The sequence below is a fragment of the Pan troglodytes genome, chromosome 15 (assembly GCF_028858775.2).
Source record: "Pan troglodytes isolate AG18354 chromosome 15, NHGRI_mPanTro3-v2.0_pri, whole genome shotgun sequence".
Lineage (NCBI taxonomy): Eukaryota > Metazoa > Chordata > Mammalia > Primates > Hominidae > Pan > Pan troglodytes.
In genome coordinates this window covers 38884783-38906894 of record NC_072413.2, presented here as the reverse complement: position 1 = coordinate 38906894, position 22112 = coordinate 38884783, and the positions used below count along the sequence as shown (strand labels likewise).

Sequence of the window (22112 nt, the reverse complement as noted above, 5' to 3'; positions counted from 1 at the left end):
GTATTCTAAAACTTTGCTGAAGTTATTTATTAGACCTAGGAGATTTTGGGTATAGACTATGGGGTTTCCTAGGTATGAAATCATAGTGTCTGTGAAGACAAGTAGTTTGACTTATTCTCTTCTTATTTGGATGACTTTAATTTCTTTCTCTTGCCTTATTGCTATGCCTGGGACTTCAAGTTCTACCCTTCCAGTACTTGAATAGGAGTTGTGAGAGTCAGCATCCTTGTCTTATTCTAATTCTCAAGGGGAATGCTTCAAGCTTTTGCCTGTTCTGTACGATGTTGGTTTTAGATGTGAGATAGATGGCTCTTATTGATTTAACTTATGTTGGTTTGATGTTAACTTGTTGATAGTTTTTTAACATCAAGGGATGTCACATTTTATCAGCTATTGAGATGTTCATGTGATTTTTTTTAGTCCTGTTTATGTGATAAATCACATTTATTGATTAGCATATGTTGAGCCAACCTTGCATCTCAGGAATAAACCTTATGTGATTATAGTGGATTAGTTTCTGATCTGCTGATAAATTTGATTTGCTTGTATTTTGTGAGAATTTTTGCACCTATGTTTATCATCAATATTGTTAGACTGGTCTCTTGAAGACAGTATAAGTTGGGTCTTGTTTCTTTATCCACCTGAAATTTTATTTTTTATTTTTGTTATGTCTCTTCCAGGCTTGATATCAGAGTAATGCTGGCTTCCTAGAATGAGTTAGGGAGGAGTCCCTCTTCCTCAATTTTTGGGAATAATTTCAGGAAGATTAGTACTAACTCTTCTTTGTACACCTGGTAGAATTCAGCTGTGAATCCATCTGCTCCAGAGCTATTTTTTATAAGTAGGTTTCTTTTAACTAATTCAATTTTGAATCTCATTATTGATCTATTCATGAATTCAATTTCTTCATGGTTCAGTCTTGGCAAGTTGAACATTTTCAGGAATTTGTCTATTTCTTGAAAATTTTTTTCATTTGTGTGAATAGAAATGTTTACAGTAGTCTCTGAGGGTTTTTTTTTCCTGTGGGATCAGTGGTAATGTTCCCTTTGTCATTTCTGATTATTATTATTTGGATTCCTTCTCTTTTCTGTTAATCTAGGTAGTGCTCTATCAATCTTATATATTCTTTTCAAGAAACAGCTTTGGGTTTCATTCATATTTTGTATGATTTTTCATGTCTCCATTTCAAGCAGTTCAACTCTTATATTGGTTATATCTTTTCTTCTACTAGCTTTTCAGTCAGTTTGCTCTTTTTTTTCTAGTACCTCTAGGTGTGATGCTACCTTGTTAATTTCAGATCTTTCTTTTTGATGTGGGTGTTTAGCAGTATAAACTTTCAACAATGATTTCACTGTGTCCCAAAGATTCTGGTTATGTTATATCTTTGCTTTAATTCACTTCAAATAATTTCTTGATTTCTGCCTTGATTTTATTGCTTACCCAAAAGTCATTCAGAAGCAGTTTTTTTAATCATCATGTAATCATATGGTTTTGAGAGACCTACTTAGTATTGATTTCTATTTTCATTGTATGTAGTCTAAGAGAGTGGTTTGTATAATTTCATTTTTTTGAATTTGTTGGGAATAGCTTTATTCCTGATCATCTGGTCAATTTTAGAGTATTTGCCATATGCAGATAAGAAAAATGTATATTGTGTTGCAGTAGGGTGGAGTGTTCTCTAGATGTCCGTTAGGTCCATTTGGTCAAGTGTCAAATTCCTGAATGTTCCCAAGTCCTAAATGTCATTGTTTTCTTCCTCGATTATCTGTCCAATAATGTCAGTGGGGTGCTGAAGTGTCTCACTGTTATTGCGTGGTTATCTAAGTCTCTTCTTAGGTCTTGAAGAATTTGTTTTATGAATCTGGATGCTCCAATGTTCAGTGCATATATATTTAGGATAGTTAAGTCTTCTTGCATTGAACCCTTATGTAATGCCCATCTTTGTCTTCTTTGACTGTTGTTGATTTAACATCTGTTTCATCTTAAATTAGAACAGAAACACCTGCTATAGTTTGTTTTCTGTGTGGTTGACAGGTTATTCTCCATTCCTTTATTTTGAGTCTATGGGTGTCATTACACATTAGACTGGTCTCTTCAAGACAGCATATAGTTGGGTGTTGTTTCTGTATCCACCTTGCCACTCTGTGACTTTTATTTGTAGTGTTTAGTCCATTTACATTCAAGGTTAATATTGATATGTGTGGATTTGATTCTGTTATCATGTTGCTAGCTGATTGTTATGCAGACTTGGTTGTGTAGTTGTTTTATAGTGTCAATGGTCTGTGTACTTAAGTGTGTTTTTGTGGTGGCTGGTAATAGGCTTATTGTTTTCTTGTTTAGTCTCTTAAGGGCTTCTCATAATGCAAGTCTGTTGATAATAAATTATCTTAGCATTTGTTTGTCTGAAAAGGATCTTATTTCTCCTGGGCTTATGAAGTTTAGTTTGGCTGAATATAAAATTCTTGATTGAAATTTCTTTCCTTTATTTATACTGGATTTAGTCCCCCAATCTCTTCTGGCTTATAAGATTTCTGCTGAAAGATTCACTGTTAGTGATAAAAGTAAAGTGTTTGGTATAATAATGCAGGGATTCAAACTAAACTTCTATCTTTTCCTCTCTGCATGATAATTTTTGTAGCAAGGTGTTTCCTCTGTGAAATATGAATAGTGATATCATCTCCATCATAGGAAGGTATAAGGCTTAAATGCAATAATATGTGTTTATAAAGTATTTAATTCAATAGTCTCAGAAATAATATGCATCTAAAAATCTTATTAGTGTTGTTATACACATCCACACATGTGTGTGTACATAAATGTGTGTGTATATTTATTCTTTATATATATAAACCCTTCATATATATTCTTCATATATAAATAAAGTGCAAAACCACATAATTCTCTAATTCCACTTACCATATGTGCATTAACAAGGTTGAGAGGCTGAGAAATTGAATGAGTTCTTTCCATAATCGAAAGAATTTTAAAAAAGTAGTTTTCTTCTATTTCAACAGAAGTCACTTGGGGAGACTTAAAAGCCATTTCATATGGAGTTTCGGGATAAATTTTTAATAAATTAAATATAAAAATATGTAAAATGACTGAATGAATATTTTTAGTAGTAAGAAGACAATCTATACCACGTATATAATGTCAAATAAGTTTTGTCCAGCAGTGTCAAAGTCAGTGATGCTTTCTTAGTTCAGAGGATTTTCAGATTTGTATGTAAATTTATCAACATCACAGGAAAATAAAATATTTTCTCCAATAAAAGCTTTCTTCATAGATATAGATGGCTTCATATATAAGCTTTATATATATATATATATATGAAGCCAAATCTTACTAGCCAAGAAAATGGGGAAAATGGCTCCAGGGCATGTCAAAGTTCTTTAAGACAGTCCCTCCTATCACAGGTGCAGAGGCCTAGGAAAAACAAATGATGTCATAGGCTGAGCCCAAGGCTCCGCTGCTCTGTGCAGCCCCAGGGCATAGCACCCTGCATTTCAGCCACTCCAGCTAAAGCTGTGGCTTGTTTCAGAGGGTTCAAGACCCGAGCCTTGGTGGCTTCCACATGGCTTTGTGCCTGCAGGTGCACAGGAGTTAAGAGTTGAAGTTTGGGAACCTCTCCCTAGATTTTGGAGGATGTATGAAAATGTCTTGATGTTCAGGCAGAAGTCTGCTGCAGTGGTGGAGCCCTTATGGAAAACCTCTGCTAGGGTAGTGTGTAAAGGAAATGTGGGGTTGGAGCCTCTACACAGAGTCCCCACTGGGGCACTGCTTAGTGGAGCTGTAAGAAGAAGACCACCATCTTCCAGAGCCCAGTAAGGTAGATCCACTGACAGCTTGCACCATGCACTTGAGAAAGCCATAAGCACTCAACACGAGCCCATGAAAGCAACCACAGGGGCTGTACCCTGCAGAGCCACAGGGGCAGGGCTGCCCAGGGCTGTGGGGGTGCCCCCTTGCTTCAGTGTGTCCTGAATGTGAGACATGGATTCAAAGGAGAATTTGGAATTTTAAGATTTAATGAGTGCCCTGTTGGGTTTTGGACTAGCATAAGGCCTGTGGCCCCTTTGTTTTGGCCAATTTCACATTTGAAATGGGAGCATTTATCCAATGCTTGTACCCTCATTGTATATTGAAAGTAATTAACTTGCTTTTGATTTTACAGGCTCATACGTGGAAGAGACTTGACTTGTCTCAGATGAGACTTTTGACTTGGACTTTTGAGTTGATGCAAGAATGAGTTAATACTTTAGGGGGCTGTTGGGAGACATGATTGGCTATTAAATGTGAAAAGGACATGAGAGTTGGGAAGAACCAGGGGAAGAATGATATGGTTTGTCTCTGTGTCCCCATCCAAATCTCAATTTGTAATCCAAATTGCAATCCCCACGTGTCCAAAGAGAGACCTGGGGGAAGGTGATTGGATCTTGGGGGTGGTTTCCCCCATGCTGTTTTTGTGACAGTGATTGAGTTCTCACAAGATCTGATGGTTTTAGAAGTGGCAGTTTCCTCTGTTTCTCTCACTCCTGCCACCTTGTTAAGAAGGTGTTTGCATCTCCTTCAGTTTCCTCCATGACTGTAACTTTCCTGATGCCTCCCCAGCCAAGTGGAACTGTGAGTCAATTAAACCCCTTTTCTTTATGAATTACCCATTCTTAGGTAGTATCTTTATAACAGTGAGAAAATAAACTAATCCAGCATTGGATCTAAATTTTACTACTTAGAATTTCCAAGCTTTGTAGCTGAGACTTTAAGGATCTGCATTTTATATCTGAATTATTCAATGCAGTGGTATTGGCCACATGTCATTATTGAATACTCAAAATAGAACTAGTCCAAATTGAGATGTGCTACAATTGTAAAGTGTACACATGTTTTTAAAGGCTTTATGAGAATAACATCACAACAATGATTCTATATTGATTAAATGTGAAAATGAAAATATTTGGGGTATAGTTATTTAAATAAAATATAATATTAAAATTAATTTCACTTTAATTTTATTAAACTGTGGCTACTATAAAACTTGAAATTACAAATCTGGTTTGCATTGTATTACTGTTGGATGGTACTGTTATATATGCTACAATAATTTTTCACATTCCTTATATTGTACATTTATTAATTCAATACTATTTTGAAGCATCTTTTACAAAAATAAATAGTGTTTTGAAGCTAATTTGTAGTGTTCAGCAATTAATTTTAAATTCTGTGTAAAAGTTAATAATAGCATCAGTTTTTATTGTAAAAATAATTGATATTTTCAAGTTAAAATATGTTCTCATTTGTATTGTATCACAATTTTTAATATCATATTAAGTTGATAAATGTCACAGCTAATCATAAAATGAGAAGTATAACCCATGTTCAAGCCACGTTTTTAAGGCAGGTATAAAACTTTCATTTTAAGGACAGTTTTCATTAGATGTCAATTACTTCCACAAAAAATGTCTGGATTAGATCTAATTATTGACTCATTAAAATTTAGTTCAATTTGTAATGAAGAGAAAAACATTATTGATATAGTTTGGATATCTGGCATCATCCAAATCTCATGTTGAAATGTAGTCCCCAATGTTGGAGGTGGGGTGTCTAATTGGAGGTGTTTGAGTCATGGGGACAGAATCCTCATGGGGCTTGGTGCTTTCCTCACAATAGTGAGTGAGTCTTATAAGATCTGGTTGTTTAAGTGTGTGGCACCATGCCACACTAGCTCTTGTTCCTGCTTTTACCATGTGACATGTCTGCTCCTTTTACATCTTCTGCCATGAGTAAAAGCACCCTGAGGCCTTCCCAGAAGCTAAGCTGATGCTGGTGCCAGGCTTATACTGCCTGCAGAACTGTGAGCCAATTAAACCTCTTTTTCAATACATTATCCGGCCTCAGGTATTACTTTGATGCAATATTAGAACAGCCTAATATAGAAAATTATTAACAGGAACAGGGTCTTACCATAAAGACACCTGAAAATGTGGAAGCAGCTTTGGAAGTGGATAATAGGCAGATTTTGAAAGAATTTGGAGGGCTCCGAAGAAGACAGGAAGATAAGGGAAAGTTTAGATCTTAAAGAATGGTTAAATTGATGTGACCAAAATGGCAATAGTGATACAGACAGTGAAGTCCAGTCTGAAAAGGTCTCAGATGGAAATGAGGAACTCAAATGGAACTGGAACAAAGGCCACATGGGTTATGCCTTAGCAAAGAACTTGGCTGCATTATATTCATGACCTAGGGATCTGTGGAAGTTTGAACCTCAGAGTGATAATATAGAGTGTCTGGCAGAAAAAATTTCTAAGCATCAAAGCATTCAACATGTGTTCTGGTTGCTTCTAACAACCTACACTCCGATATGGAAGCAAAGAAATAATGTAAAGTTGGAATTTATATTTAAACAGGAAGCAGAGCATAAAAGCTTGGAACCCCCACATAGAGTCCCCAGTGGGGCACTGCCTAGTGGAGTTATAAGAAGGGGAATATTAATTCCCAGATTTTTGTTTGGTTTTTTTTTTATAATATCAACCTGTGTTGGATTTTTCATTCACATCATATACTGTTTTACAGATATTGTTTTTTTATCTGTGTTCTCTTGTATCTCACTGAGCTTACTTAAAACATTATTTTGGATTCCTTTTCAGGTATTTTATAGATTTTCTTATCTTTGGTCTGTTACTAGATAATTATTGTATTCCTTTGGAGGCATCACATTTCCATGCCTTTTTATGTTTCTTTTGTTTCTAAATTGATAGCTGCACACCTGATGGAACAGGTGCTTCTTTTAATTTTATAGAATAACTTAGCTTTCATAGGGAAATACATTTTTCTGTAGATATGTTCTATAGTGTCAGTTGGGTAGGTTACTTTGGCTTTGGTTGCGGGTGGGTGCCAGAGTGTACTCTACATATGATTTCTTTAGCTATTGTCAATGTCAGTACTATCTGCAAGTACTTCAGCAGCCTATGCTGTGGTTGCTTGTGAAAGCTGTGGCATGGATTTGTTGAAGAAAAAAATGCAAGTGGAATGATCCTCAGTCTCTGGGGTGTTTCATCAGTGCAGGTAGGGGCTGAGCTGCTGGAGTGGGTTGGATGCCAGGAGTGGTGGGCTCAGATTATGAGCACGTTTTGATGTTGTTGTTTTTGCTAAATACTGAAGAGGATAAACTAGAATCCTTCTTCATGAGGAATATAGATATAACAAGAAGAAAATACCTGTATACATACATCTAATATGCAAGGCTTATTTATTTAAGTATCAGAGAAGTGATTTGGTTGATGAGTTTGGAGAAATAAGAAACCATATTCACCTGACTTGAAAAGTATTTTAGTGAAGAATATTAAAGATGAACTAGTTATGAAAATTAAGTAGATTTTGACAGAAAAAAATATGTAATGAAATAAAATAGATCCACATTTGGTAATCAGCAAATAATTCAAGTAGAAATAATTTTCTTGTAAGTAGGAAGTAAAAACTAGTCTAGATAGTGAGGTTCCAGACTATGATGATATAAAGCAATTGTGGAAAATTTTATATTTTTTTCTGGTAGCATGAAAAGAGCCAAGCTATTGCTAGATTTATTTCATAAAATTATAAATTTTATAACAAAAAGATTAAATAAAGAGAGGATATTTAAAATATCATTAGCTATAATACTACTATATAAAGTGCACTAATAAGATCCTGAATAAGAGTGATGATATTGGAAATTGAAAAGTGCAAGTGAGGTATTCTGGATAGATAGAATTGACTATACTTGAGAACCAGTTCAGACCTGTTTCAGCAACAAGACCAGAATAAATATTGAGCATGGTTGGCTATGTTTTTTACTCTTCAATGTGAGGAGATTGATTTTACATTTCTAGTATATTGTGTTAGGAATTTTAATAAAATTGCTAAGGTACATATTTTTTCTCACCTCCAAGACTTGGGACATTATGTTTTACATATTAAATTTCTGTTTATTTATTAAATGTTGAAGCAAGCTCAAATTTATACTGTGGTCATGAGAATAAAACATTTTCAATTTCGTTGCTGCCCTGATGTTCTGTCACCTTCCGAATATATTACTTTGTATTTTCTCTATATAAGACATTCACATTCTTACCCTTATCACAGTCATTTAAAATTAAGGTAAGAATGAGACATTATTATATGTAATCCTCAGACCTCTTACAAATATCACAAATTTTCAACAGTCTAAAATAATTAAATTCATAATTCCATATTGCATTTAGTTATCATGTCTTTCAGTTCCCGTCAACCTGGAACATTCCCCATTCTTTTCTTGACTTTCATGACCTTTTTAAGATTACAGGCCATTTATTTTGTAGAGTGCTAATCCATTTAAACATGTTTGATGCTTTTTCTAATTTGATTCAGAGTGTGTTTATTTGGCAGGAATATCACAGCAGTTATGCTGCCTTCCTATTGCATCTTAACAGATGGTAAGTTTCAAACTGTCCCAGTACTGATGAAGTTCATTATGATTACTTCATTAAGATGGATTCTGACATGCTTTTTCTTTAGAGAGTTATTCTTATTTCTCATTTGTAATTTCTTATTTTATGGAAAAACACTGTGAAATTATATAATATTGCATCCTTTATTATTTTTAAATATATCAATTTTTAATTAATTTATGATTTTATATTTTATAAAATTTCCTCATTTTCAGGTTAAATTGCCCAAGATTTGAATAATGACAGCTGGTTTCTATGTCTTTCTGACATGGAAAACTTTCCTGGGAACTTTCCTCTGTCCTGGAGAAACAAGATGCCTCAGACTCATCTTGTATTTTTACTGCTTCAGTCCTCCAACCAGACATTTTGTCCAAGATGCCCTGGTTTGTTCATGGAAAAATATATTTAGAAGAGAAGATACATGTGCTATATGTGGTAGTGTGCTTACTACTCTTGGGATGTTACTGCTCCTAGACTGTTTTAGTGCACAAAGCTAGAAAATTTTTATGTACTGTATGAATAAATAGACGTGCACATCTTTAGGTCTATACTTATTTCTCTATCTATCTGTTCACTGGACCATAACTTGAAAACCACAAGTTCATACTAATATTCCCAATTCTAATTCAATCCCAAAGGGTACATTTTATTCTTCCAGTTTCTGTAGTTGTAAATACAGGCTCTGATAACGAGACACTTAGTTCACATCAACTTATCTACTCATTTAGCCAATTTTTCATATGTAACAAATTTCTTAGCTTCACTTTGACCCTCCTCCACTACATAAATGCTCTTCTCACCCCAGTCTGACTCCCGTATCCAACACTAGGCTGAATGACCAGGCAGAAGACCTTTTCTCCTTCTCCACTCTTCTCAGAAACCTCACTGGCTTTGCAATCTCTCTGCAAAAAAAACCCCTGTGTGGACACAATTCTTACTCTGCTGAGACTTTAATACTGTAAGATAACATCTCTACCTACCCCAGTACTTAACAACCCATCACTAAACTTTAAATTTGGCAGAAATAAAATTTTCTACCACAATTCTCAGTTTTTAAGAAACCAAAATGTTGCAGTCAGCTTTGAAAAGACATGTCTTAATTCTCTTGCTATAGATAATACAATTTCATTCTGTCTTCCTGTAATCGCCCAATGGATTCATTTTGCCTGCTGCCTAGACAGAGTCAATTTATCAAGATAAAGAAATTGCAATAGAGAAAGAGTAATTCGCATAAATCTGGCTGTGCAGGAGACCAGAGTTTTATTATTACTCAAATCAGTCTCCCCAAGGATTCAGGATCAGCGTTTTCAAGGACAACTTGGTGGGTGGGGGGAAGCCAATAAGCCAGGAGTCCTGATTTGTTAGGTAGGAGATGAAATCATAGTAAATTGAAGTTGTCCTCCTGTGCTGAGTCAGTTCCTGAGTGGGAGCCATAAGATAAGATGAGCCAGTTAATCTTTCTGGCTGGTGCCAGCTGATCCACCAAGTGCGGGGTCTACAAAGTATCTCAAGCAGTGATCTTTGGAGCAGTTTAGGGAGGGTCGGAATCTTGGAGCCTCCAGCTGCATGATTCCTAAACCATAATTTCTAATCTTGTGGATAATTTGTTAGTCCTACAAAGGCAGTCTAGTCTCCAGGCAAATGGCTAGGTTTGTTTTGGGAGAGGGCTGTTGTTATCTTTGTTTTAAACTATAAAAGAAGTCACTCCCAAAGTTATTTTAGCTTACACCCAGGAATGAACGAGGACAGCTTGGAGGTTAGAAGCAAGATGGAGTTGGTTACATCAAATCTCTTTCACTGACACAGTTAGAATTTTGCAATGCTGTTTTCATTCCGATATCACTGTTAGTATTTCTCCTATGATATATTCTCTTGTAGTCATTACTATTACTTTCATCATCCTTACTCAACTGAAATCTCCTCTGTGACACTGGAGATGCCATATACTTTGTAGTTGAGTTTTTGTGGTATCTTACATAATGACTTATAACCAATAGAAGCTCAATTACTAACTACAATTTAGAACAATTATTATATTCACAAATAACCATTTGATTTTATGTGATTTTTACGAGCATTAAATGAATACAATCTGGGAAAAATATATAATGTAAGAATCTAAAGAAATCTATAGTTACTGTATGAAAAAATGTAAAAAATTTATATATTACCTTATTTCATTGAAAACACTTCTTTCATAGAGACAGAATATAAAAGGATCTTCCAAAGGAAAATACTATCAGTCAGTTCTAGAAAATAAATGGAAAATAAACCAAACGTATGTCAATACTAACGTATTTAAATGCTATTACATTTTCAAAGAGAAAATGCTTTTATGTTTGCAACAAAAGGTCAAACGTGATTTTCATTTAACTTGGCTGTCATCATAGACTCTTTGGCAGAAGCTTTCAAATACCATGGTACCATCGAGTTGAGTTTTAATAAATTTTGACAGAGCATTTTAATTCAGTATTTATGTAACATTTATAATATATTTGAATTCCTTATCCAAATAAAGTAGTATAACCTAATTACTATAATTAGCTATACTAAACTATAACTGAAAATAGTTATCTTCTTTAACTACTATATATAAAAGTTTAGACATTATTTGAGCTGAATACACTTGTTCTAATAGATTTGTATAATAAGTAAGTAGGTGTGCATAAGGTATTTGAGAAAACATTTTTTAAAAGCCCACTGATTTTTTAACTGTTTTGAACCTTTATACATATGGGACTCTCTTACCGTTATATACAAAACCTGCTTTATGAACTACGAAGGTAATATTTGCAACTTAGGACGTCAGACTGTTAAATCAAAATAATGCTAATGGCAAAAATATATATTATATCAAATGACTATTAAACTCACTTTTGACTGAGGATGCCTCTGTACCTTAAGTCCCCATCTAAAAAAAAAAAAACTGCAACCTAACTGAATACGTAAAGAAATCAAAAGCCTAACTTAGGAGCAAACGTGTTTAACAACCAGCTGAGTCTCAGCCAATCACAGCAGCTGAGCTTCCACCATTTACAGGCTGTCAAATAATCTGAGCATGTTCAAAGAAGGCAAACTTCAATCTGTAACCTAACAAGTAGTTTCTGTATCTTACTTTTCATTTTCTGTCTATAAATGCTGCCTGCCCGTGTGGTGGAAGGGATCTCTCTGAACCTTTCTGGTTCTGAGGGCTGCTTGATTTGTGAACCATCCTTGTTTCAATTACACCCTGTCAAATTTAATTTGTTTAAAGATTTTCTTTTAATAAGACATAAAAAAGAACAATAGTCCCTATCTAACTCTTCCCTCATTCTTCCCCACTCTCTAGCCTTACTCCCCACAGCTAACTCCTCATATTTAATTATTTTAGTTGTCACTTCTGGTAGTTATTGCTGTATCTCCAAATATTATATTTACATTACTTGAATTTTTTTTCTTTTGTGGAAAAGAAAAGGTTCTATAATGTAAAAAACAAAGCATTTATCAACTATGGCCATATTTACCTATTCTGTAAAAACAGGAAAAAACAATTCTAAAGAATTATATGGGATTACATTAAACTTATTTGAAAGGTTCTTTGTCCATGAATTTGAAGTAGACTAATGGGATTAGAGTTTATCCATTTTTTTTTATGGAAAGACAATAGAAAAGATTTCTTAATATTTTATGTTACTCCATGTTTACTAGTTTGGGGGGAATTTATTATCTGTCATATTATAGTTACTTGTGGCAGAAAAATGATAGTAGGCATTCTGCAAATGTCTGTGCTGTCTGTGCAGTAAAATATTTGGCCTGGCCTGAAGAAAGTTCTAGCATTTTTCCTTGGCATCTGAGAAATAATCTCTGGGTCCTTGGAGTGTCATGCCTGATAGATATATCTTTGTTTGACTGGGAGCCATGGGCCATAATATGTAGTCTTAACAAAGTGATTTAGGAAAGTGCAGGCCACACCCATATATTCTTAGTGAAGCATGCTCACTACAGAGTGACTCACTACAGCATGCACTAAGTGATGCTTAGCCTGCTCACTACAGAAACACCAAAAAATGTGACTTAGAGATGGGGTTTTGAGTCATATATCAAGTAGTCTAGAAGTTGAGATTTATTACACGAAACATCAATCAATTATGCTTATATAATTGATTGGAGCCCCAAAGAAATCTCTGAACACTAAGACTTCAGCATACTTTTCTGGTTGGCTAAATTCTGCATGTTCTGCATGTTGTGTCAACCTGAAATAATGGAAAGGATCGATCTAGTTTTAAAGAGTTTATTCAAGTAAAAAGCTGGAAATAACCATTTGGAAGACACCAACTTCAGAAAATCAGATCAGTATTTTGAAATTAAAAGTTAAGTTCCAGTTTATATAGACAGAAAAGAAAGAAATTTAACAAGATTAAAACTTTTTTTGTACAAAACTGGGTTATGAGTTACAACAATTAGTTACAGTTTGTTTTCTCTTCTGCATGGCTTGTTCATTTTCTTTTCAACTTAAAAGAATACATTTAGCATTTGATCTTAAGACAATGTGAGAGCCATGAAGTCTTTGTGTGAGAAGGGTAAGAGGAAAGTCAATCTATAATGAAAATCAATGGTGAAGATGGAAGGGGTCTTCCCTGTTTCCCTTCAGTAATTTACAGCATTTTATAAAACAATGCAAGTAAAAAGTAAACTAATCTATAATCAGAAAAACAAAGGTTACAGCTGCCAAGGTTACAGCTGCTTGTCATGTGACTCCTAATCACATTCCATAATCATATTCCTTTAACAGCATAGATTATGAATTGCTTATTTTCACAGTTGTCACATATCAATGCAGAGAAATCCACACATACCAAATCCATTGAAAGAAGAAAGAAGTAGCTCTGTGTTTGGTAGTTTTCTGAACTCTGTCCTATGTGTCTTTTCCTTTGCCTGATTTAAAATATATGTGTGTATATATACACATATATATAAACATGTGTATATATACACATACATATGTGTATATATAATATGTGATATGTGATATGATATATATAACATATGATATGTATATAAATATATATGATATATATACACACACACATATACACATATAGTTGTGTATACAAACACACACACACATAATGGTTGTATGCTTTGGGGTTGCCTGATCTTAACCTGTATACTTTCTATAATAAACTGTAACCATAAGTGTAACAGCTTTCAGGGAGTCTATAAGTTTTTCTAGTAAATGATTTTAAATTAGACCTGTTTGGGGGCCTTCCCTTCCCCATTAGCATTGCAATTAGTGTTAAAAGTAACGTCAGACTTGGGAATTTTTGCCTCCTAACTTAGCTGTTGGTCCAACTCTCTGCAATATTACAGCAATGTAAACCAAAAATAAAATTCTAAGCCCGCCAGCGGACTAAATGAACCCCTCCTTTCAGCCAAGGGCATTCCAAACAAACCTGAAAAATAGTTGCCATTATGAGAAGAGGGAGTGGACAGGATTCATTATACCCTCCACTCTTTGGAATTCAAGCACAATTGACCAGCAATAACATTAAAACAGAGATCTTAAGACTTACAAAACAGACTGTTCGTAGCAGTAAGATGCCAAATTCCAATCTGACTCTAGTAGAGCATCAAATGATAAGATAGCAGGCCTGAAAGAAATCAAAGCAATTTACTCCAAAAAATATTTATTTGACATATTTTGAAATGTCTCTGCAAATGTGTCCCTTATAGGGAAAATTTACATTCTCTAGAGAATCACCTTCTTTTTCCAGGTATGTTTCTAATCCTGAAGAGATTAGCTGAGAGCCTAGCACCTTTTAAAGATCTGAATAGGACACATTTACCATCTATTGTCTCTAAGTGCAGCCATCTGAGGCATCACATACACCATAAGAACTTTTGTCTCTGCAACCCCTTATGTTAACCCAGACAGCTTTGCTATTGATTCTAGTTATGTAGATAATACCTTAACTCTTTTAACCAGTTACCAGTCAGGAAATCTTTGAATCTGCCTGTGACCTGAAAGCCTCTGATTTGAGATGGGCCATGTTTCTGCACTGAAACAACATAAATCTTACATGTATTGCTTTAGTTTCTACTTGTAACTTCTGTCTCCCTAAAATGTATAAAATCAAGCAGTAACCCAACCACCTTTGGCATATGTTATCAGGACCTCCTAAGGCTGTGTCAGGAGTCATGTTCCTCACATTTGGCTCAGCATAAACTTCTACAAATAGTTTACAGACTTTGGCTGTTTTCATTAGCAGTAGTATACGTGAGAGACAGGACTAGCTGGATTTCCTAGGCCGACTAAGAATCCCTAAGCCTAGCTGGGAAGGTGAACGCATCCACCTTTAAACATGGGACTTGCAACTTAGCTCACACCCAACCAATCAGAGAGCTCACTAAAATACTAATTAGGCAAAAACAGGAGGTAAAGAAATAGCCAATCATCTATTGCCTGAGAGCACAGCGGGAGGGACAAGGATCGGCATATAAACCCAGGCATTGGAGCCGGCAACTGCAACCCCCTTTGGGTCCCCTCCCTTTGTATGGGAGCTCTGTTTTCACTGTATTTCACTCTATTAAATCTTGCAACTGCACTCTTCTGGTCCATGTTTGTTACCGCTGGAGCTGAGCTTTTGCTCCCCGTCCACCACTGCTGTTTGGCGCCATCACAGACCCGCCGCTGACTCCCATCCCTCTGGATCCAGCAGGGTGTCCTCTGTTCTCCTGATCCAGCGAGGTGCCCATTGCCACTCTCAATCTGGCTAAAGGCTTGCCATTGTTCCTGCACGGCTAAGTGCCTGGGTTTGTCCTAATCGAGCTGAACACTAGTCACTGGGTTCCATGGTTCTCTTCCGTGACCCATGACTTCTAATAGAGCTATAACACTCACCACATGGCCCAAGATTCCATTCCTTGGAATCCGTGAGGCCAAGAACCCCAGGTCAGAGAACACGAGGCTTGCCACCATCTTGGAAGTGACCCACGCCATTTTGGAAGTAGCCCACCACCATCTTGGGAGCTCTGGGAGCAAGGACCCCCGGCAACATAAGGAAATTAGAGGAGTTAGCCATATGGCTTTAAGCAGACAATAAGGGAAGAGTCCCTGGAGAAGCTCCAACCCACCCAGGTCATTGCCCAATCCACACATACCACAAATGCTTTCACCAGATGTTTTGTGCAGATGAGGGAACTTGCACATGGGGCTTCCCTAAACATGCCTGCAGTGGAAAATTCCATCTTTTGACACATTCACAGTAAGGGAAATAAATCAATATGGAGTAACACAGGCTAAGAGCACGCATGCACACTGAAAGGATGGGGAGAAGCCTGCAGGAATTTTCACCTTATGCAAATAAGGAACCCTGCCCCATCAGCTTTTCTGTAAAAGCCTTTGTATTCAACTGTGAAATGGCAACCTGCTTTCAGGACCCCCTCTTTGCTGAAAGCTTTCATTTTGCTTAATAAATTATACTCTGCCCTACTCACTCTCCAGTGTCCACATGCCTCATTTTTCCTGGTGATGGGACAAGAACTCAGACTTAGCTGAACTAAGAAGCAGGAAGACCACAATAGAAATAGATATGGACTAACCAGAAAATAGCGTCAATAACAAAGTAGTAGAAAAAAAAGTGAGATCTAAATGCAGTTATTTTGATTCAGTGAAATTGTCAAGAATACTAAGGTGATTATTTAAGATAGAAGTTGCTATATTTTACATTTATAAAGCTCATCAGAAAGTATGGGATTTTAATTAGTTGAACATAGGAAGCAAGAGATTTCAATAGGATATAAAATAGGTGTCTTCGGCACTTTTGGAAATTGAGCAAGTTAATTTCATTTTTACTGTAAATATTGGAATGAGTTAGTACCTGCAAATATCAATGTTCACAGTTGAAATATTTAAGTTAACAAAAAGATATATACAACTGGATTAAATTCAGAAAATCATAATATTAAAATCAGAAATATAATTCATGGATCGTTTATGTTGAAAAAGAAAACAGGAGCCTGAGTATGGATGACCATGACAGTGAGAAACTGCTGGGGACCTCAGTCTTGGGAAAGGAGTTTCCACATTTTCATGAGTTTTAACCAGTAGGACCCTCACCATTTCTCACAAGGAAGATCTGAGAAAAATACTTTTGAAACTCTGGCAAGGGAGGGAAGAGTAATCATTTAAAAATAATCCAAGTATGTTGCCTAAAAAAGGTCTACTCTTTAGGACAAAAGGCATTATCAGAACCTCATCCCCTCTGAGAGAAGGGTATTCTTTCCACTACAGCTCTTGCTAGCCTTCTTAGTCTTACAAGGGGAAATAAAAACAATGCTACAGGAAAAACACTTTCAAAAGTCACATCCAAGAGTCTACTTCCAAAAAAAATAGAAAGAAAATCACATCCAAGAGATGCTGGAATAATAAAAAGGAGTTTTAATCACAGTATTTCAGAAAGTTTCCCCTCTCTAAAACCTTATCCTAACACCTGTGCTTTAATATAAGAACAATAGATTATAGCTGAAAGTGCTCCACAATATAGCTGAAAGTGCTCCACAATGGACTCCTTATGAAGAGTAGTTAGAGAAGCTCAAAATTAATAAGAATGACAAAAAGCAAAAACACTAATGAAATGTGAAGTGTCTAGCACTAATGACTACAACAAACATTGAACACAGTATAATACCTAGCCAGATTAACATTTAATCTCAAACTAAATACCTATCTAACCAATTTGCTATTACTCACTACAGGATATCTGGCATATACGTGTGTGTGTGTGTGTGTGTGTGTGTGTGTGTGTGTGTGTTGGGAGGTGTATACATGCCAAAGTTGAGGGGGAAAAAAACAAAAACACATGAACACAGGCTGAAGAGGTAACACAAACATCAAGACCAGACTCAGATATAGCTCATGTGAGAATTATTACAGAATATAAAACAATTATGTTTAGCATGTTAAACGCTGTAATAGAAAAAAAGTAGATAACATGCCGAAAGAGAATTAATAATGTAACCAGATATATAAAAACATTAGAAATTATCATAAGAAAATGATGGCTCTAAAACAATGTAATAGAAACAAAGTCTTTGATAGGGTCACGAGTAGACTAAACACAGCCAAGGGATGGGGCAGAGGACTTGATGATATCTCAGTAGAAACTTCCCAAGTTAAAATGCACAGAAAATAAAAGGCAAAGAAAAGGAGCAAAACATCTAAGAGCTCTGGAACAATTTCCGATTGTATAACAAAATTAATTGGAAAATAGGAAATAGAAGAATTAAACACATGAGTTATTTGATATCATAATGGCAAAAATTTTCCAAAGTTCAGAACTGACAAACTACATATCCCAGAAACTCAGAGAACTTTAAGTAGTATAAATAGAAACAAAACCAAAAAAAAACCATACACTACACTTATGCATATAATATATAAACTTCAGAAAACCAAAGTGAAAATATGAATAAAAAGTCAAAGAAATAAAAAAAAAACTTTACTTATAGAAGAACAAGTATAAGAATTATAGCAACTTTTTGTCTGAAACTATGCTAGAAGGGAGTGGAGTGAAATATTTTACATGTTGAAAAAAACCAAAGAACAAACAACAAAAAGATGCCAAAACCAAGAATTCTACATCCTTTTAAATTTTACTACAAAAGTTCGGGAGAAATACTTAATCTAGAAGTATGATTGTACTTGTTTGAACTGTTTTGTGAATCTGGCCAAGCACACACTTTTTGCAGAACTAAAATAACTGGATTCCTTGTGTCAGATTCCTACCTGTGATAAAATCAGGCATAGCCTGGGAATGGTTAATGAAATGTGTAAAACATTGCTCTATATTGGTAAGAATTTTGGTTCCAATAAATGTGGAACTCGGCTTTACAGGAATTCTCAGAATACTGTTTTATTGTTCTGCCCACTTCTTGAGATACATGTATTTTTATTTTATTTTCATTTTTTAAAATTTTTGGTGCTCCTCTTTGCTTATTCCATTTTGCTATTTTTCATAATTCTTTAACTTCTTCCTATGTTTTCCAAGCTTCTTCTCATATACGTCTGAATATTTAAAATACCATCTTAAGTACCAAATTTTGCATCTTTGTCCATTTAACTTAAAAACTTACAATATTTTCCACTACTGAAATATTTTAAAACTTGATTTTCCCCAGATTACTCTGTCAGCATTTTCTCCTGGTTCCTAATCTCTTTCTGCCTATGTTGCTTCATAGTATCTTCTTCCTTTGCTTACTATACTGATGTTGAAAATTTTCAAGGGTCTATATTTCATCTCTTTTTTGTACTACGCATCCCCATGTATTATGTCATACAGTCGTAGATTCAACTAATATATGTATTACTATGACTCTGAAATGTATATTTCAAACCTAAACCTCTATCATGAGTTATAGGACAATATGCCCAAGGCAACTACAAAAATAGACTAACCATAAATTAAATAAAATATTAATAGAAAAAAATGTTAAGTCCTAATAACACAAATCAGAAAATTGAGATAGGATGATGATATTGGTCCCAGTTTGGAAAGCTTCATGCAGGAGATGGGTAGTCAGGTGCATAAATACATTATTAAAAATATTAGGTAAAATTAAAAATATATTTAGCATAATGGAGTATCATAGATTAAATGTCCATGAAGTTTGCCTTCTATTGCCCTCTGCTCTGGCAAAGCTGTCAACTTAGTTACCTATAAAAGGTCATAGACCTCTTATAAATCTGTATATAATATAAATTTATAGAAGTTTCCCCAATTTGTAGATTGTGTGTTAAGGGATAGAGGGATGGAGTAGAATAAGCTACAAGGAAGGCTGGAAAGGAAACTGCCCCAAATCATGGTGCAATCCAGGGCCTAGAACCAGGAAAAGGTTTTGTTTGTTCTAATTCATGTAGACATTTGAATTACTTTAGAGACTGTACCCCTGGTGTTGCAGCCTTGATGTACAATATTATGAGCCTTAAGAGCTATGAACTGAAAACTCATGTCTGAGCACACTATGTTGAGTGCAATACTGAGAAAGAAGAATCTTTAATGGTGTTTTCTATCTTTTAAATCACAAAATTGATCTGTGCTGGCAGTTGGATCTGCAAGATTTAGGTCTAGTATGGCTCTGATTTGTTGGCCAAATGTTTGAGGACCACATATAATAGCAATACTGTGTGCCAGTAAGAAGCAATAGCTGCAACAAAGGCAGTAGGATGATAAACAATAGAAATTTTCTTTCTTTGTCCTAAAAATTTGAGGCATTGTTTGGACTGTAAATGTTCATAAGCAGTAGAAATTCAGCCTTATAATATGTTTATTTTTCTCTTTTAAGTACATTTTATATGACAAATGGAGCCATTCATATTGGATGTATATGTAAAATTAAAGAAACAGAGCATGCCTGTGAAAGGTGAATTTTGTTAGAGAAAGATTCACAGTAATTATGCCTGGCTGGAGTTCTGAATAATTTATAGTATGTTTGCCAAGAGAACATGGCGGTAAAGAGTATGCTACTAAAGAGTAGGAAAATTGAACAAATGCATTAAGGTAAGAAACAGCATGATATATTGAGGGAGTATAGTGGTGATAAGATGTGTGCTTCAAAATAACAATAAATACATTTCTTCAAGTATCTATAGCACCAAAGCAGTTTCAAGCAAAGAGTAGATCATTAATAAATATATAATGAATGAATGAATAAATGAGCACATAAATTAATGGAACCTGGGGAGGGGAAATTAATCAAGTAAAACAGGTAAGAAAATGTTAATTTATGAAGTTTCTTATAGGCCATACTATTTTGGTTTTATCCTATAGTAAGAATTGTTGAGTTGTGATCAAGAAAGTGCTTACATTTTTTTCAAGGTTTCTATGAAGGCAATATGACAGAAGGAATGCTGTAGCAACAAATCTCATAAATCCTTTTTTTTTTTTTTGCCAATTGAGACATTGATATGTGTCTTAAAAGGAAGTTGCTTAGAGACAAAGTTTATTTAAAATTGTAGAAATATCACAAAATATCAAAATCACATATCTTATGGATCATCTTTTTGCTTCTTTAAATTTCTTAAATCAAAATGAAATTTAAAATAATGCAATCACAACTTAGTGTTTTAGTCTCAAGTATTTCAACATTAATTTTCTCATCTTATCTCAATTACATTTCAATTGCAAATAGCTTTATCTTGATTTGTAATCAATATTACATTTATATTGTGATAATAAAAATGAGTGTTTCGATGACTAAATCACTTAATATAACAAATTCACTACATAAATTTATATAATTGCTCTGACCAAAACTTATTTGTACACACAGCTGAAGACAAAATTGTCTTTGATGATGGGCCCATTTTATTGTAATGCTGTGCATTTACAATGACTTCTAATAAGTGACACTGATTGAGGAATAAAATATGATGCACACAGACCCACACACAATGAGCTTAGGTATGAGTTTATAGAAATTCAAATTTATTAAATATATTTTATATATATTATCGATGCAAAGTCTAATGCTTAGAGTGTTGGCATTGAAAAAAAACTTCAATTTTAAGGTCTCAGTTCACTCACAAACAATGGGCTTAATTGACTTTAAAAGAGTTAAACATCTTAGTTGTGATGTGATAAAAAACTATCATGATGAAAGAAAGTTGCATAAACACATGTGAATAGTGATTACTCTGTAGAGCTCCTTAGCATCAGAAATGGGCATTTATGTTCAATGCTCAGATTAATTTTCATAGAAGATTAATCCAAAAAGTAATTAGTGAGGTTCAATAATGGTAATATTATTTTTACCCCATTTTATGCATGAAGTAAAGGTGTCTCAAAGACACTTGGTAATTTCTATGGTGCTTTCATAATTGTATATCACACGATTAATAGCAGGGATTTGATTTTAAGTTAAGTAGGTAGTGTGTCACATCCTATTGAGAAGACCTCCCTTGATCTCTAACTTCTAAATTAGTGCCAGTAATTTTATTTCTTGGTGCGATTTACTTTTCAAAATAAAAAATAAGGTTTCATTTTGCTATCTTCTACTTACAGTAAACTTGAGAACACATGCTTTCAAAGTAAACAATTTTAATTCAATTTTCATACAAACTAAATGTAATTAGAGGAGGAAACAATAAAAAATACTAGTTCATTTTGATCTAAATATAGTAATCCTATAACACTGCTTAATTCCATAAACTGTGGTCAGCTTACTAGTAATTTCTTAAGGACATTAACATTCCTTTTAGTCTTAGACTCTGAAATATATAAAAAAGATTTTAGGTTTACACAGAACAATGTAGATATTCAAATATGTGTAATGCAAATTTTCAAACTTTTATATGTTACTGACTGACTTCAAAGTAACAATTTTTGATATTTCAGACTTGTAATTTTTTAAGTTTCAGTCACTTAGGTTGTTTTCACCATGAGTGTTTGTGCCAATACCTTTCATCATTATGTTATGCCTGTGAAACTTAATGTAATTTGAATTATGAGACAATTTGTTTAAAACTCCAAATAATGTAAACAAAATCTTAAAAATTGAGTTTTAAAATATTAACTAATTAATATTTTACTTTGGTATAAAATCATATTAAAAAGAGAAATATTTTTATTAATCGTTTTAAACTCTGGAGAAATGTATTAAAACATTAGCTGT

The 22112-nt window shown here is 34.4% G+C and overlaps 1 long non-coding RNA gene across 10 annotated transcripts in view; it reads right to left on the bottom strand.

Annotated features, from left to right (window-relative positions):
* Positions 1–22112, bottom strand: part of LOC134808289 (uncharacterized) — a 291140-nt gene that overhangs the window by 193578 nt on the left and 75450 nt on the right. For 6 of the 10 annotated variants that reach the window (XR_010150924.1, XR_010150921.1, XR_010150922.1 and 3 more), the window contains 2 exons: positions 14015–14092; positions 10634–10711 (listed from right to left, as the gene is read on the bottom strand). The exons of 2 other annotated variants lie outside the window; for them this stretch is intronic. This is a non-coding gene — a long non-coding RNA (uncharacterized LOC134808289). The remainder of the gene's footprint in view (positions 1–10633; positions 10712–14014; positions 14093–22112) is intronic. 2 more of the 10 variants (XR_010150920.1, XR_010150919.1) reach the window with 1 other exon arrangement.